Consider the following 17500-nt stretch of genomic DNA (forward strand, 5'->3'; position numbering starts at 1 on the left):
TTCCCTTAGGTGTAGATCTGCTGAATATGCAAATGGTTTCATAAATTTCATTCCTTATGTCTCTTTTCTGTACTGAGTTAAGCTTTAACACTGTGTGTGTGTGTGTGTGTGTGTGTGTGTGTGTGTATGTGTATGTTAGACCAGTTTATGTGTTTATGTAGTATGTTAGACTAGTTTAAGTGTTTATGTAGTTAATAAAACCTTACTTGTATCACACTTGACGTGGTTCATTTTTTGCTTATAACTGGAGTCACTTAATCATGCAGATTTATGCTACAAGCTTTTGTAGAATTGTACAGTAAGAAAGTTATTTCCCTTAACCAGGAAATTAACGTTCTTAGAATTGACAAGACAGTTGACCCTGAGAGGTCAGCTAAATATCTACAGCGGATCTAAATATTCATAATTAATTATAACTAGTTATGATTAATTATTCATATTTCCTCATGAGCTGATTCGTTACAGATACAATATCCAACTCATTGTTCTTCAAAAATGACTGACAGAAATTTCATTTAGCTGACCCTCCTGAACAAGTCCAACCCAGGCTCATGGGAAAAATCATGCGTATTTCTACAAAATAATATTATTTTTACATTTTGTGACACTTTCAAACTACAGCGAGTAGGGCTGTTCAGTTTTATCTGAAACAGATTCATGTGAATGTGGTAACTTTTTAATAAAGTATCACAACAGTTCAGAAATTAAATGACACTAAATGGTTAACGCGCTAGAGCATATAATAACGTAGCACCTACAATAAGCTCTACCCTAAACCTAAGCTCTTTAATTCTGACTCTTGTTTCACGGGACCCATAGACAAATGCATTGGATTGCAAGTGCAGTGCTGTACCAGGTGAGCTACTGAGCAAGTTTACTACAGCAGAAAATTACATATACAGTTGGTTATTTGATGCAAACATTAAAATGTATTAGTTTACAACTCATGCACTATGGTAATAGTGTTTTGAGGTCATAACATGTTATTATATAATCTGCCCCAGTAATTATTAGTGTGAAAAGCAAAAAAAAAGTTGTTGGTGTTTTGCTGCCACTAAGTGTTCATTTCAGCTGGAACCTGCAGTGAATTGTATTTATAGGTACATTAATGGACATTTTTCCAACAAGCCTATGTTAAATAATTAACGCCCTTATTTGTAGTATAAAATTATACTATTCTTGGTCTGTCATTGGGAGATAACCTGTCTTTGCGATAGATCACATAGTGGCACAGACTTAGCTGTTCTAAGGAAAATAACAGCATCACTTATTTATAACTTCAATTATATTAAAGATAATATGTATCATACTTCTAATAACATTTAAAGGGTAAAAAGACCAACCATGTATCAGATCTAATCACTAAACTATGAGAAAAACAAACATGTTAAAAACACCAAAGCTTAATCAGCACCACCCAGCAGGACAATCCTCTTTTGATTCATAACCTCAAATTGGAAACAACGGACACTGACTCATCGTTATAAAGACACCGTTGAAAAAACAACACTTGCTCAGTACAGCAGGTCGAGACAAAACACAGAGCTGTTGTACAGGTGCTGAACTGGGTGTTGCTTGTTAGTGATAAGATGCTGGATATGTTTTGATGGTGTACAGAAGAAGAAGAACAGACAGTGGTTGCACTGCATGATGCTGCAGGGAGAGATGACACGCCTGATTGGACAACAACACCAGAGATGAAACCATAGCAATGCAAGCTTAGAACAGTCATAGTGAGTGTGTGTGTGTGTGTGTGTGTGTGTGTGTGTGTGTGTGCGCGTGCACGCACTCACCTCTCTCCACTGCTTGGTCTCCACACCCTGAGTGTACATGACGCACACTGTGAAAAGGGACAGAAATAGCAACAATTAGTGCTACACTCTCAGAAAAAAAAGAAGAAGCTGTGATTGGGGAGATACCCTTTCAAATAGTGATACACTGAAATGAAAATTATGTGACGAAACGATGACCAAAACTGAAAATTAAGGATGCACTTGGCCAAAAACCGAAATCAAAAATACATTTTAGTTGTACATACATTTAAACTGCACATAAGGCAGTTTTTAATTTTTTAAATAACACAATTATGTTTCTACTTCTACTTCTACTTTGATGAAATATAATTATTTAAACATTGGCTGTCATAAAACTTTTTGATGAAAAATTTATTCAAACATACATTAAATAATGAGAATCATTAGAATGAGAATTTAGTTAAATATAATTAATATGTAATATACTGCATATATTTAGCCAAATGTTACTTTCTACAGTTATTTTGACTAGCTGAACAGCGTTTATGGACTTTCCTGAGGTAAATGTAACGTTAATAAAGCTGTTTTATTGATGTCTTTCTGCGGTTGAAACACTGATTGATCAATTACATTAGACATGGTTTCAGTAAGTTGTACTGTTTTTTTCAACACCTTTTGATGTTCATTAATGTTTATTTCTTGCTATAATTAGTAATAAAGAGAGATGATTGATTCACATACCGCTTAAACTGAGGCACTACAGCAATCTGTCAAGTCACATTTAAAGAGCATTTCATGATAAAATGTACAGAATTTGAAAGCTGAGATAGTCACGATCTCTAGCTGGAGTGCCCGTGAGCTTCGCTTGAGGGCACTCCATTCCAGACTCTTGCCACTTCACCACGGACTCCATTTCCCATAATCCCTTGCCTGGACTCCTCAGCACTCACCAATTGCAGTCACCTGTCTCTCATCACCTTATCAGTCACAATCACACATTATAACAATAGCACACACACTCTCTCACCGCTGATGATTTGCATAGCCCATGGCATTTTCTAGTTTCCGTGTTTCTGCCCGTGTTTTCTTGTTTTGTCTTACCTTTGTGTTTTTGTATCTTGGACAGTTTACCTGGTTTTCTGATTGTTTTCTGCCTGCCCCGACCTTGGACTGTTCTGTGGATTACTCTTTTGCCTGTGCCTTGGATATTGCTGTTTGTTGTTTCTGGACCCTGCCTGTTTTGACCACGCTCTCTTTAAATAAAGCCTGCAAGTGGATTCCCACTCCGTTGTCATGCCTCCTTCATTACAGAATCATTGGCCATACCCAGATCCAGCGTTTTTTTTATTGTTCCAGGCCAACCATGGACCCAGTTGGCCAGCTACTGAGACTTCGTCAAGGAGACTCTTCAATTGAGGAGCACGTTCATCAGTTCTGTGAGTTGTCCTATCGAGTGAAATTTGACAATGTTGCTTTGAAAGACATTTTTCTTTTCGAACTTAATGAGTCAGTGAAATCATGGTTACCTGAAGGGAAAGTCAATTGTACATTGAGAGACTTTATGGACTATGCACTTTTGCTGACCGGTTCCTTATTCACTGTGGGAGAAGCAGAGGATTTTTAAATCCTCACGCCAGAACCTATTCTTAAGATGGCTGCCATCCCAGAGACTTATCACAAGATGGCTGCCAGCCCAGAGACTACCCACAAAACTGCCGCCATTCCTGCGTCTCGTCCCATCATGGCCACCGTTCCAGAGTCTCGTACCATTGAGGCCGCCGCTCCAGAGTCTCGTCTTATCATGGCCATCATTCCAGAGGCTCGTCACGTCACAGCTGTCATCTCAGAGTCAAGCCAAGTCACAGCTGATCTTCCTGAGTCACGTCAAGTTACAGCTGATCTTCCTGAGTCACGGCAAGTTACAGTTGATCTTCCTGAGTCACGTCACGTCACAGCTGATTGTCCAGAGTCACATCACTTCACAGCTGGTCACACCTTCAATCTCTGAGATAGTCGATGTACTCTCTGTCCTAGCAGTTATGGCTACGGCCATTCTGTGTGTTTGGGCCACACACACCACCGTAGTTTCCCCAGAGGTTGCAGCTTCCACTGCAGAACCTCCCGAAGTGGTGGCGCCCACTCCAGTCCTCGAGTTTAGCCCAGAGAGGGCTCCTGTTCCCGAGTTTAGCTCAGAGAGGGCTCTTGATCCCAAGTTTGGCCCAGAGAGGGTGCCTGTTCCAGATCAGATTCCAGAGCAGGCTCTAGCCCCTGACCAAAGTCCAGTGCAGGCTCCAGCCCCGAGTTCAGTTTAGTGCCCGCTTTCACCCTAGAGCTCAGCCGGGATCCAGCTCTAGTCCATGAATCCGTTCCAGAGTTCACTCTAGTCCTAGAGCCCTTTTCTGTCCTTGAATCTGTTCCAGTTTCCCCTAAGGTGGCAACTTATATTGCAGAACCTTTCACAGTGGAGGTATCCTCTCCAGCTCCTTCCAAGACCATAGCAGCACTCTCCACCAAGCTCTGTCACCTCTGTTTCTACGTCACCTCTGTTTCTACCACGGACAGTAGTTTTGAACTCTCCCTGTTTCTCGATGCCTCTGTTATGGCCACAAGTGTTGTCTCTGAACTCTCTGTGTTTGTTGTAGCTCCAATTGTTACTGCTGCAGAACCTCCAGAGGTGGCGGCATTCGCTGCAGATCCTCCAGAGGTGGCGGGGGTGTTCGCTTCAGCTCCTCTTAAGACAGGGGTGCCCAATAATTAACTCATTGTCTGTCCTGACGAGGTCATGGAGACCATCAGTAAATCCCCTGTCAAACCAGTCTTGACCCTAGAAGCCAATCATGAATTCTCAGCCCTGCCTGTTACAGTAGCTAGAACTGTCTCTGAATTCACTCAGCGCCCTGCCGTGGCCAATAATGCCAATCCCAAACTCCCTGACTGTACCGTCATGATTAAGGAGACTGCCTATGACTGCCTATGAACGCCTTTCCTGTCACGGCCATGGAGGCCATCTGTGATCTCTCTCTCCCTGTCCTGTTATGGCTAAGAAGGCCGTTTCTGACCGTTGACCAATGGCTGATGAGGCCATTGTTAACCTCTCTGTGCTCTTATTTCCAGTCCAGCCTGATCTGCCGTGTTGGTTCCCTGCACCATCAGCTCCACTGAAGTGGTCCTCCGTCCCATCTGCTCCGTTGTGGGAGTCTTCGGTCCCATCTGCTCTGCTGTGGTGGTTATCTGCTCCGCCGTGGGGGTCTTCGGTCCCGACTGCTCTGCTGTGGTGGTCTTCTACCCTGCATTGGTGGTCCTCTGCTCTGTCCTAGTTGTCTTTGGCTCCACCTGCTCAATTCAGGTGCTCCTTAGCTCAATCCTGGTGGACTTCTGCTCTGCCCTAGTGGTCTTCAGCTCCACTTTGGTGGTCTTCAGCTCCGCCCTAGTTGGCTTCTGCTCCACCTGCTCCACCCTGGCTTCTGGCTCTGCCTTGGCTCTCTGCTCTGCCTCAGTCACATGCTCCTTCCCTTCCTCATGGATTTGGCCATCCATCCCTCACTCTGTTCCGCCTCTGCTCCACCTCCCTCCTGGACTTTAGTCTATTTTGTTTGGAGCGTCTGGAAGCCGCTTGGTGGGGGGCTCTGTCACGATCTCTAGCTGGAGTGCCTGTGAGCTTCTCTAGAGGGCACTCCATTCTAGACTCTTGCCACTTTACCCCGGACTCCATTTCCCATAATCCCTTGCACGGACTCATCAGCACTCACCAATTGCAGTCACCTGTCTCATCACCTCATCAGTAACACACTATAAGAATGGCACACACACTCTCACCGCTGATGATTTGCATAGCCTATGACGTTTTCTAGTTTCCTTGTTTCTGCCCATGTTTTCTTGTTTTGCCTTGCCTTTGTGTTTTTGTATCTTGGACTGTTTACCTGGGTTTCTGATTATTTTCTGCCTGCCACGACCTTGGACTGTTCTGTGGATTACTTTTTTTGCATGTGCCTCGGATATTACTGTTTGCTGTTTCTGGACCCTGCCTGTTTTGACCACGTTCTCTTTAAATAAAGCCTGGGAGTGGATCCCCACTCTGTTGTCACACCTCCTTTGTTACAGAGATATTGTGACAAATAATGTTTAGTGAAGTTCACACATTAACAGAAAACAGCACAAACTAAAAGACTGATCTTGAGATTCAAGAATCCATATGATTATCAATTAAAAAAGATAAATATTTTTTTAATCCAGCACTAGTGTCCACATAGCTGACATGTTAACCTCTTGTAGTTTATCCACAATGTGTGAAAGAAATGGAAATAATTAAACGTCAATATTTCAAACCATTTCAATCGAAACCAAAAACCACTGTTTCGTCTGAATATTTCTGTTTGCCAAAATTTAGATGCATCCCTACAGTACTTTCAAAAGTTAATATATAAATTTTAGGTGCTAATATGCAAAACTGTTAATATACTTTTAAAATAATATGTACTTTTCAAAGTACTAAGATGTACATGAATGTACTATTTAGGGGTAAATACGGTACAAAAATGTACCTTTCAGCTTTTGTATCTTAGTGACCTGCCCCAGTGAAAGCTTTGTTTTTTTTGAGAGTTTAATGTTTGCATACATGCAAAAATATACTGTAATTACATTATAAACTATACTTTAATAATAAAATAGTGAACTTCTCAAAAAACACATTCCAAATCCAAAACTTTATGATAGTTATGTGTGACAAACAGTCTAAAAATGGTCATTATTTACTGAAAATTGTCAATCTGCATGAGTCCTTTCAAATATATCGCTTTAAAATCCAACACATCAGTGACGTCATTAATGAACAATAGGGATGGGAAATATAACTGTTTCACAAATTATTCTATTAAATTTTAGGAATTTGAAATTCAAAAATGGAATTCTGTTGTCAAATGCTGTGTCATTTCAATAACAAGCAAACATGAAAATATGTGGTAACATACTGTACATTAATTTCTTTTTCTATTCATTTCTATTTTTATATAACACTGATGACAACATTTATAATGTGTATGTTTATGACACCTTCGTGTTAATCCAGATTTATGTTCATTATGTAGTCATTATGATTTCAGTACATACTTAAACATTTGTCTTCTGTGTTTCACTGAAGAAATAAAATCATATGGGTTTGAGCCAATGTGCCTCCTTTATCAATCTAACGTAGAAACAAGTGTAGATCTGTGTGCAGAAATCATCTTACGACAGGGTTCACATGTGATTCATGAAACATTTGTATGCTGCTAATGCGAATGATCATACGTTGATAAATGTGGCGGCTGAAAACAGTCGTCATGCCCATAAAAATACCCCGTTTTAGAAGCTTTTTCCCTAGAGTTTACGACACGGAGAAACATAACCCGGCTAAATTGAGGAAGTAATCTCATAAAAGAGAAATTGATCTTACTCCAAAAAGAGCCATTGAACTTGTAATTGCAAACAATTACATTCATTTATATGTATATTAAATATTTCATTTTTTCCATGTAACATTTGGCTGCTAAACTATTATTCATTATGCAAACAAGGCTTTGTACTACACTCGTGTTTCATAAATCCGCGTAAAACATCATCTTTCACGTGCGCAAAAATGTTTTTGTTTGGGTGCTGCACGCTGATTTTACAGCAGACCTTTTAAATTGAGCAGTGCAAATTTTACATTTGGTTGATTGCATTTTAGTTTGATGATGAGTGGCTGAAATGTACAGTTAAGAATGTTAGAGCTGATATGTCGTGGGTGTGCGTGAGGTGCCTGCACGATCAGTTGGATTTAATAAAATAAAGATATAAAGGAAACAAATGAAATGCATTAAGAGTGTCACAAAAAAGAGCGTAGCCTATACTTGTCGCACAGTTTTTTTTTTCTTTTGTTAATCTGGTAATTATTTAAGATAAATATATTTTGTGTAGTCCTATTTATTTTATTCATTTTATATCCTTAACTTCTGCTTTTCTCCATTCACAGAAGTGTTCTAATTACTGGTTAATGATCGACTAATGAGCGTTGGTTATCGCTATAAATGCTGTTATTATACAATACTCTGCCAGATTTACTATGCTGCACGCAAGTTCAGGCTAGCTGAAATACTGAAATACTCGTATACGAACTGAGACCTGGCGTGAGATTTGATCATAGCCACCCCTCACATCCATATTGATAAATGGCAAGTTTTGCATGGAAACGACGGTACGCCCAGTTTTCGGTCGTACGCTCATTTGATAAATGAGGCCCATTCTGAGGGTGAGCTGAATATTAATTTTTGCTGATTCTTTATGATAACTCCCTCTCTACCACTCTAGCAGATGAGAAGTAAAGAGATATTTCTTTCAGAGAGAAGAGAGATCCACTTAGTGAAACTCTTTCTTTTCTCCCTATTTTTCAGCTCAATCTGTCTTTTCTCTTCAAAGGGTCTCTAAGAAACTTGCTGCCATTGCGAATTTGAGTTCATGTTTCATTCAGGTTCGTTGGAGTCATGCAGAGCGATGTAAATGAGAAGAACTCTTCAGAATCACGCTGATGTTTGATGAGAGGTGAAAGACAAGAGATTGCAGAGAAAACGAGTGGGGGTCGCTAATAAATGCAGAACAGGTATAAAATGAAGAGACGCAAAGCTCAGTTTCATCTTCCATTTGCTGTACTCACGTGGATCAGATTTGGAGAACGTGTCTCGGTCTAAAAGATTCCTGGGGAGAAAAAAAAAAACAAGATCAGTATAATTCTGACAGCATGATTAAATGCTATCAGTGACACATTGACATATTAAGCTTTACTGAAGAGGCTTTTTGACAATTTCATTAAACTGGCTTATTAGAATTCCACAAAAGTAGATATTAGGATAAAGGTTCAAGAAGACATCCAGAAATGTTGACTGTAGGCTGTGTCAAAAATACTAAAGGGCTTCTCACGTTTAAACCCCGGCATAAGTAACATCACATTTGTCATTTTAACTACTGTAGCAGGGTTATGGCTGCTCAGACACATTGTTTCATTTTCAACAAATAACCAATCAAAGATAAACAATAAAAAAATGTCACAATGTGATGGCAAATGCTTCATTATATTTTCTTCTGATTTGTAATGTTTTCAGAACAGATGAGCAATTATTAAAAAATTATTAAATGACGTACTAAAATTACAAAAAAATTACTAATTTACTAAAACCACTACATTTTTGGTAAATTTACACTTGACATTTATAATGGTTTTAGCAATAGTTGTGAAAACATACACAAAAATCACACGATCCATGACAAAATTACTCATATTAACCATCATATGTACATTTGGCTTACTGTCATATTAAAGTGCCCTTCTTGAAGATATTTACTTTGATTTGGACATGTTTTTGGACATGTACCATATACAGTGGGTACGGAAAGTATTCAGACCCCCTTAAATTTTTCACTCTTTGTTATATTGCAGCCATTTGCTAAAATCATTTAAGTTAATTTTTTGATGGTACCATGATAGTACCATGGAATTATTTTAATCACATTAGTGTACCCTGTAAATACCATATGAAAATAGTCACGTACCAGCTTTTTTTTTTTCATCAAGGTACCACAGAATTATCTGTTACTTAGACTATACCATGGTCTCATGGTAACCTTCACAAAAGTTTTTATGTTTTAATGTAATATTAATTCATCCAAATATTGAAGAATGTCATTAAAGTAGATATTTTGACAAATGTTCCTACTGCATAAAAGTAGTCAAGATGACTAGTGCTTTATAGACCACAATTTAGCTTGGACATTTTCCTATTTCTTTTATGTTCCAAATAAAGTTCAAAGACCATTGAAAATTATTTTACCGAAGATTCACACTGAAAGTGATAAACAAAACATCAAATTGTTCTAACAAAAATGTGACTTCTTTCACAAAAATGTGAAAGAAAAAAACAAAAGAAAGAAAGAAAAAAGCAAATGTTTCAGTCCATCTTGTACTTCAGTACTAAAAACATAAACATTAGTCAACAACATTAGTACAGGGGCCGTTCTTCGTACGTCGCTAACTCAGTTAGCTGGATTTGATTGTTGATGATTTGGCATGATCTTGGATTATTTGGTTCTTCGAAGCTCATTCTGGACTTGCTGTTATAGCAACAGGTCCGTAAACTTAAACCTGCTCGGGAGCAGGCTTATTTCATGTAAACAGGATTAGATTGCATCTTTTAAAGTGGAATTGATATTTAAAATCTATCCCAGCCACTGCTACTTTATTACAAGAGTACCCTACTAATCCGGGGACAATAATTTAAAATAATAATAATTTAAAAATTAATTTGAAAATAATATTATAATGTTGTGTAATCTATAATACTATATACACAGCTGTCACATAACAAATCTGCTTCAAAGATAAAATTACATTAATTGATAATTACAACATTGAAATAAAAATGCAAAGCCTGTCCAAATACTAGAAATCGTGAATATATATAACTATAAGTCCACACTAGAATGCAAATAAATGAAATAAAAAAACTAAAAGCAGTGCATATTTCATTTATCTATTATAACATGTATGTAGTTTTGTTCAGTTGGCTGTTTCCTTATAAAGGTCCGGATATTTGTCAAGTTTTTCGTCAGGTGTCTTTATTAATTATATGATGTCATTACGTTGCTGTCTTGCCACCAGCCAATCGCTGCATTGCTGATCGTGGTTTCGAGTATCGATAAATCTGCCCTTTAAAGGGAACACGAGAACGAGCAGTAATCTTAGACAACTTAATCCAGACATGTTAATCAAATCCACAAATTCGTTTGGAGAACCAAATTAGCCAGAGATCAGTTATCACGATTAGAAGATCTGACATCTTTCAAATCATCTCAGAGGTACGAAGAACAGGCCCCAGGTTTAGGCACTAACTGTAGACACAAGATGATTAAACTTCAGCTGGATAGTTAATTGGCTATACAATGACGGATTAATTAACAATTACCACCCACAGAGATGGAAGTGTCTTACAAATCAAATAAATAAATAAATAATATGATGACAGCATTTTAAGGAAACTATTCTGTAAAGGTAAGATGATTTTCTTTTAAAGTGATCTAAATGCATCCACTGCTCTCCAGATATGAGGACACTTGATCAGCTGCGGTAAACTCTGAACACAGATATTGAGTCCAGCTCTAGAGTTTCACTTCTGTTGATATGAGCTGTATGCCTCACTCCCAGCGGCACGACTGTCATCACGTCTCAACGTCTAAATCAGAAATGGCATTTCTATTATGAGGATTACCCACACACACACACACACTCAGGATGGACTCAGGCAGAATAGATAATCAGAATATTTTCGGAAATATTTGGTTTTGCTCTCACTAACAAAGCAGCTGTGATTATAGGTTCACTCAGTAGTCGCCTGGAAAGGTCCTTAACCTACATGTTTCTGCTTCACCTCATGTTCAGTTCTACAGGAATCTGCTCATAATCATATATAATTTACCTTAATCAACCGTGTTTATGCCCACTGCAGATGATAATTACCGTGCTGGCCTGAGCCATCAGGAATACAAGAACTGACAGGAGACAGCACAAGAAAATGTGGTCACTCATTGCCGTTCAGTATAGGGTGTTTCATTTAGTCACTTTTTGCGATTTTTCTTTTTATAGTATAAACTGAACTGTCATCTTGCATATATTTAACTATTTGTAACTGATTTTACACCGCACAGTTACTGCAGTTGAATTTCAATTTCTACAACTCACAAAAAAAAAAAAATAATAAATATATATATATATAGTTTGTGTGTGTGTGTGTGTGTGTGTGTGTGTGTATGTGTGCGCGCATTTTTGTGACAAATGAGGACATAAATTTGTATAATGACAAAGGTATTACAAGGAGAAGGTGACTTTTCAGGACATTACCCCATGTCCCCACTTTTCAAAACACTTCTAACCCACACATAATGGAATGTATTGAAAATCTGAAATAGCACAAAGTTTCCTGTGAGGGGTAGGTTTAGGGGTAGGGTTGGTGTAGGGCAATAGAATATATGGTCTGTACAGTATAAAAACCATTACGCCTATGGGATGTCCCCACTTTTCACAAAAACAAACCTGTGTGTGTGTGTGTGTGTGTGTGTGTGTGTGCGCAAAGTTAAGAAATTATTTCCTTGACCATTGTATATACCAATGTTTCTGAGATGCTTTTAAAATTGGCAGAGACCACAGAGAAAACCAGATTGAGAAAATGGGCTTGACCTAAGTTGTCTTGAACTTTAAGGGAACTTATATTTGTAGAGTTTCATTTAAGCCATTTATGATCAAGAGATGCTTTTTCCAGCGCATAATTTATACTGTAATTATGTGCATATTTTCATTTCACAACAGTTTGGCATAACCATGTATAACAGACACAAACTAAAGCTATAACTAGAAAAATGTGTTTGTATCCGTGTCAAATAGACAGAACGCAACAGAGAAATGAGTGCAATAAATAGTATTTTTATAACTGTATCTGTATCTTAGAATCTTAATAAAGAGACCTTTACATTTAGGCCTTACTGGAAAAATAAAAGACAGCAACATTTGAATGTATTCAGAAGACTGTAAGTGTGTGTTCTTACTGAACATTTTAGCTCTGACCTGATAAAACTCACTTCTTATTCCTTGTAAGGCCACGGGTCAGAATTTAACGGGGGCTTGGTACAAAATGCCGCTGCACAGTCACACTAAATCCATTATGGCTGTCGGGAATAAAAAGAGTTGATTGCAGCATTTAATTTAAAATCGTGTTTATGTTCTTGTTCATTCTTTTTACATGTTTTTACAGCGTTGCGCATTATAACCAATCACACATGACTCCATTGAGTTTATAAATGCAACGGCCAATCAGAAGCGTTCAGATGAGTCATCGCTGAAATACCGGCGTTTTGATCTGAATTCTGCTCTCTCGCAAATTCTCTCATCATAAACAACAAAGTGCACATCTACGTATGATGTAAGTAAGAGATTCATTCATCAAACAGTGTATGGACAGATTTTTGTTTGCTTGTTTGTTAGTGTTTTGTTCTTTGAAAGTGCTTAAACTCGTGCTAGACTGAAGTCAGTCATACTGGGCCTCATTTACAAAACGAACGTACGACAGAAAATTGGGCGTACGGTCATTTCTTCGCAAAACTTGGAATTTATCAATAAGGTTGTGAACAGTGGCTACTACTATTTAGAGGATTTGTTGTGGAATGAGGACAACTAAGCTATATAGTGTTTATAATGTTTGTAAATGTTTCATTATATTTACTGTTATTTAATATACATATAAATTAATGTAATAGTTTGCAATTACATAGTTAACAGGTGTTTTTGGAGTAAGATCAATTTCTCTTTTATGAGATTACTTCCTCGTTTTGGCCAGGTTACATTTCTCCGTGCCGTAAACTCTAGGGACAAGGCTTCTAAACCGGGTAATTTTATGGGCATGATATTCAAATGACGATTGTTTTCAGCCACCACATTTATCAACGTACGATCATTCGTATGATAGAATTGGCGGCATACGAATATTTAATGAATCGCACATGAACTCTGTCAGAAGATGATTTGTGCGCTCGGATCTATGCTTGTTTCTGCGTTAGACTGATAAATGAGGCCCACTGTTCTTTGATAATGTAAATGTTCTTTGCTCGAGTTCTCTGTATATTCGCTGTTTGAAAAACGTGACAGTTAAAGCGTTATAATTAACTTAGAATGTTTTTATTAAACTATCATCAAGCTAAATACAAATCCAGTAATTAAAAATGTATTATGACATGACATCCATATCTGGTACTTGCCTAAAAAGACGGGTTTATGATGTGCGTTAATAGATTACACTAACATTAGGCTACTTTTAGCCTTACACTGGAGTTGGTTTAAAAATTCTTTCTGCTTTACAACTGTGCACAAGCTTATATTGTATACAACATGTTTTATATACTATAACATGGACAGGTGTATACTACAGCTTTTTGCCATACAGTGTAGAGCATACAAAAATAAATGTACATTTAGTTTTATTAAAAAATGTTATGTATATAAATTAGTAAGAAATCTTACTTGCTAGTAATATTAGCTAGATAGATAACCTACCAAGTATTATAGAAGTAATAAGTTAAAGAGGACAGTTTCTAAAATGATCTTGTACAACATTAAAACTGAACTGTTGTATCCATAAAACCTCAAAAAAATATTTCACTCCAGCTATGGAACAAAAATGGTCTATCATGTTAATGTTGACATAGTTTGTATGTGCATGCATAGAACAAACAGAAAAACCATAAAACAAGGCAGAATACTATGGCGCAACAACTAAATATGTCTATGCTAACAACTGTCATTTTTTGAACATCCTAACCAGCCAGATTGGTAAACAGCAGGATGAGGAGCATGATGTTGACCCTGAGCCATCTGAAAGCGTCGCTTCACCTTAAGGAAACAGAAATGTCTATATTTTTGACAGATTGTTCGGTAAATTCCCATACATATTGAATGGCACCACAATTTCTTAGCGGAAACTTATGCTAGGGCTCTTTATAAAGGGATTCACTTTAATTAGGAAGGACTCTTTAATTACGAGTATCACCCTAAAAGTATAAGAAGGTGAAAAATGCCATTTGGTACAGTAGTCTTTCTATGTGTTGCACAACCTGAAACAAAACACAGCATTTCATTTACAAAGAACCAAAACCAAACCTAATCTTTCCTAAAACTTTAACATGATTCTTTTGCAGCCTTGCAAGCATTGCAATATCTTTCAGAAAATGCCAAACTATTTTTTCTTCTTTCATTCACTCTGGATTTCTAATATGGAAATGAATCTGCTCTGCTTTTTCATAAACGGCTGCTCAGAGGCCAAATGTCAGCGACATTATTACATTTATCGCATGCAAAATAAATGCAGATGACAGATAAGGTATAGCAAAACATTTAGAGATCTGTGTGACTAAATTTATTCTGAACTCATCATCATCCATAACATTCATCCCTGTTTATGCTCAGTATATTTAACATGAAAATAAGAAATGTGCATGACGTTCCCATAAACAAACGTATACATAGTGATTTGCTGCGACAAAGCTTCCAGAAGTCTTTATTTCCAAGGAGAGTAGAAGATTTGAGGCAAGATGAGTGACAGCAACTATTGGCAATAAAACAAAGTTAAACAGAGTTACAATTTATGCTAATGAGCATTTTACACCCTACACCGATGCAGAGAATAATGTTCATGTGATCCGCTGCTCGATAAAAAAACTGGGTCAGTGACAAATCAGAGTGATTGTAACAAAGAAAAAGAATAAATGAGTTTAAGGCCTTGTCCACACTAATACATTTTCGTTTGAAACTCCGTTTTGGCCTTCCTTCCACACTGAGACAGAAACTGAGCTTTTTGAAAACGCTTTCCAAAATGGCTAAATTTGAAAACGCAGTTTTTGCATTCTAGTGTGGACTGTGAAAATGGAGGCTTTTGAAAAACGATGACGCATGTTTAGTCATGTGATGCATATTGTACCAACAGATATCTATGTTTATACCAGAATTGTGCCTGTTATGTGCAATTCACTTTCGATTTTTAAGTGTGGATGAGAAACTTGCTTGAGAAAATGCTGGAAAATGCTAATGTGGACGCAGAGCATTTTAAAACTAAAACGCTGTTTTCAAATGTATCCGGATTAATGTAGATGTAGCCTAAAATGTGCTGAATTCTTAAAAATTTTATCTTTGTATTGATTTTAACTTCATATGGCGTTGAAAAACATATATCCGCCATGTTATTCTGTCATGTTTTCTCCCTATCTTTCCAAACAGCGACTAACGCCAGTCTCCCTTCTCTGCAGAATGCGATATATCCCCTCAAACAATCACAGCGCACCATTCCACGCATTGTAAACAGTAACTGAATGTGATATTGCGTAGCTTGTCAGTGAACTACTGCTCTGTGTAGTAAATGTTGAAAATATTCTTTAACACAAAATCACACTGTTATCTTTGCTCCAGGACAATAAAAAAATTCCTGACTTCAGCTAGGGAATGTCGAAGTGGTGATGTGATGCCAACCTGTGCGCTGGCATTGGAAACAGATGGCTGGCTGTTATCAAATCCCAAGAGGGTTTGTACATGAGAGTAGCAGAGTGTTGTGAGGTGGCGGTTTTGCTTTGCCACCAGAACCGTCAGGCACAGCAGAAAGACTATAAAGGAAGCAGTCTACAGGCTTCTTCCCACAAGAGAGAACATACCGACTGCTCTGGAGAAGATGCCAGCCCCATTTTCTGCAACCTTCTGCTTGATTTCACATATTTTATCTCATCAGTCTTCTCCTTCCACATTTCTCTCTCTCTTTCTCGCTGTCTCTCTCCCTGGCATCAAACTCCCATCACGATGAGCTTGAAGGCTTTGCTCGCTAAAACACAGTGCTCGCCACTCAGTAAATCAATGCCCTGGAGTCATAGTCCTCTGTCTCTGTGTGTGTGTGTGTGTGTGTGTGTGTGTGTGAGTGTGTGTGTGTGTGTGTGTGTGTGTGTGTGTGTGTGTGTGAAAGCAGGTACTGACACTTGAAATATAATGGAAGAGCAGTCAAAGAAGCAAAAGCCTCAACTCTGTTCTGCAGTGATTCTCACCAGTACATGTACACCAAAGGTTGCTTAAACCGGGTCCAGGAGTACTTGGAAATATGTCACCTGACCAAACCGGAAAACAGGTCTCATCGTATTCGCTTGTCGGAGAAAGTGTGAACAGCATTATGCACTGAAGGTGATATCTATGTACTTTTAAGGTATTCTGCTAACCTAGCTAGTTGTTTTTATCATTGGCATTTTATTCAATTTAAATATCAGAATGTTAGTGAGAAGAACAAAAAAAACTTCTAGATATCAGTCTGCATATGTGATGGTTATGATCATATTTGGTATCTCCTTTCAAGGCATTTGAAGTAAAACAGCTCCAAATTTACCAGGCTATTTTTAGGGCTATCAGTGGAGGACTAGAAATGCCACTTAAAAATAAAATGCTAGAATCAACTAGAAATGTATTAATTTAAAAAATAATGTAAAATAATAAATCACTTTTCAGATTGAATAATAAATAGACACAATTAAAACTGTTACTTAATTTTTTATTTGATGTTTAATTTATTATTTTTAATAGTAATCATTTAAATCAATATATTGTTTTCTGTGAGTGAGTAAACAAGATGATTTTCACATCATTCTGAAGCAAAACTAAGTATTTTCCTTTTTGCACGTTACATTTTTACGCCAGTAGGTGGAGACAGTTGACTTTTTAAATAAGCAAATCATTTATTCAAATGATTCGGATTCATTCAGGAACAAAACAACTTACTTGTGTCGCTAATAGTGACCATGCTCCATTCATCTTGTTCTTACTAATCATACGAGTCTTAACCAGTTAATGCCATGCTAACTAGTTGACTTATTAGATTGCTAACTTTAAGACTAAAGCTGTGCCCAAAATTGCGCATATAGGTACTTTATTTGTTAAAAATTTTTATATGTAGTATGAATATAGATCGTATAAATGAATTTGGGCAAACTAAATCCCCCATGTTACTGTTACGTGACCTACCAGTGTCAGTTGTGTGGTTTCACTAATAGATATACAGTATGTACATGGATGCCTCGTTGGAGGCTGTTCCTTTGGGCCAGTGCATGTAAGGTCATTGATTGGAAAACTCATTTATTTTTTACTGTGAGTGATGACACTTTGACCGTTTCCAAGA

The 17500-nt window shown here is 37.6% G+C and overlaps 1 pseudogene; it reads right to left on the reverse strand.

The window, feature by feature from the left end:
* LOC107592558 (copine-5-like) overlaps positions 1–17500 on the reverse strand; it is a 178539-nt pseudogene that overhangs the window by 139193 nt on the left and 21846 nt on the right.

The sequence above is a fragment of the Sinocyclocheilus grahami genome, unplaced genomic scaffold (genome assembly GCF_001515645.1).
Source record: "Sinocyclocheilus grahami isolate Dianchi unplaced genomic scaffold, SAMN03320097.WGS_v1.1 scaffold154.1, whole genome shotgun sequence".
Taxonomy (NCBI): domain Eukaryota; kingdom Metazoa; phylum Chordata; class Actinopteri; order Cypriniformes; family Cyprinidae; genus Sinocyclocheilus; species Sinocyclocheilus grahami.